The sequence below is a fragment of the Octodon degus genome, unplaced genomic scaffold (assembly GCF_000260255.1).
Source record: "Octodon degus isolate 3935 unplaced genomic scaffold, OctDeg1.0 scaffold00159, whole genome shotgun sequence".
NCBI classification, from domain to species: domain Eukaryota; kingdom Metazoa; phylum Chordata; class Mammalia; order Rodentia; family Octodontidae; genus Octodon; species Octodon degus.
Window position 1 is genome coordinate 920,185 of NW_004524735.1, and position 1,386 is coordinate 921,570.

General features: G+C 37.2%; 1 protein-coding gene across 1 annotated transcript in view; it reads right to left on the bottom strand.

Moving 5' to 3' along the window:
• Luzp2 (leucine zipper protein 2) overlaps positions 1-1,386 on the bottom strand; it is a 516,158-nt gene that overhangs the window by 285,182 nt on the left and 229,590 nt on the right. The window lies entirely within an intron of this gene.

Genomic DNA, 1,386 nt, shown 5'->3' on the forward strand with positions numbered 1-1,386 from the left:
GGCAATTCTGGGCAATAAAGACAAGGCAGGAGGCATTACAAGTCCTGATTTGAAATTATACTACAATCTATTGTGATAAAATCAATATGGTACCAGCAACAAAATAGACCTGAGGATCAATGGAATAGATTAGAAGACACTGAAGCCCTTATGAGCACACTCAGCCACCTTATTTTTGACAAAGAGGCCAAACATACTCACTGGAAGAAAGATAGCCTCTTTAACAAATGGTGCTGGAAAAACTGGCTCTCTCCATGCCGAAATCTCAAACTTGACCCAGGTCTATCACCATGCACTAAATTAAACTCAAAATTGATTAAAGATCTAAACATTGAAGTAGAGACACTAAATCTCCTAGAAGAGAAAGTGCGAGGAACTCTTGAAGACATAGAGGTAGGCAAAGAGTTCATGAACAGAAGTCAAATCACACGGGAAACAGCTGAAAGAATTAACAACTGGGACCTGATGTTACTGAGAAGTTTTTTCACATCAAAAGAAATTACCTACAAAGTGAAAATGCAACCCACAAATGTGGAAAAAATCATGACAAATAGGTACTCAGACAAAGGTGTACTCTCTAGAATCTAGAAAGAACTAAAAAACACTAGGACTCCAAAATTTAAAGATCCAATCCAGATATGGGCATCCGAGATGATCGCATGCTTCTCAGAGGAAGAAATTGAAGAAGCGAATAAATATATGAAAAAGTTCTCCACATCACTAGCCATTCACGAAATGCATATTAAAACAACATTGAGATATCATCTCACCCCAGAAAGAATGGCTATCATAATGAAATCAGCCAACAACAAATGTTGGAGAGGCTTTGGGGAAAAAGGAACCTTTCTCCACTACTGGTGGGAGTGTAGACTGGTGCAAGAGTTATGGAAATCAGTATGCAGACTCTTTAGAAAAGTTGGACTGGAAATCCCATTTGAACCAGCTATTCCTCTACTTGGAATTTTCCCAGAGGATCTGAAAACATCATATCATAAGGATATATGTGTGCCCATGTTTATAGCAGCACAATTTGTGATAGCCAAATCTTGGAAACAACCAAGATGCCCCTCACCTGAGGAATGGTTGAAAAAATGTGGTAGTTTTACACAATGGAGTATTATTCAGTGATTAATAATGATAAACTCGAAGTCTTTATATTGAAGTGGATGCTATTTGAACATGTACTCATAAGTGAAATAAACCAGACACACGTGTGTAAATATCGTATATTTTCCCTAGTATAAGAACTCAAAAGAAGAAATACAAATAGAAAGGTATAATACAAGTAAAAGGAAAGCAGGATCTCAGGGAGTAACTAATCAAGAGAGGGAAAGGAGAAGAGCTAGGAAACATGAATAAGTCAAGCCATACAGTTATATGTAGAAG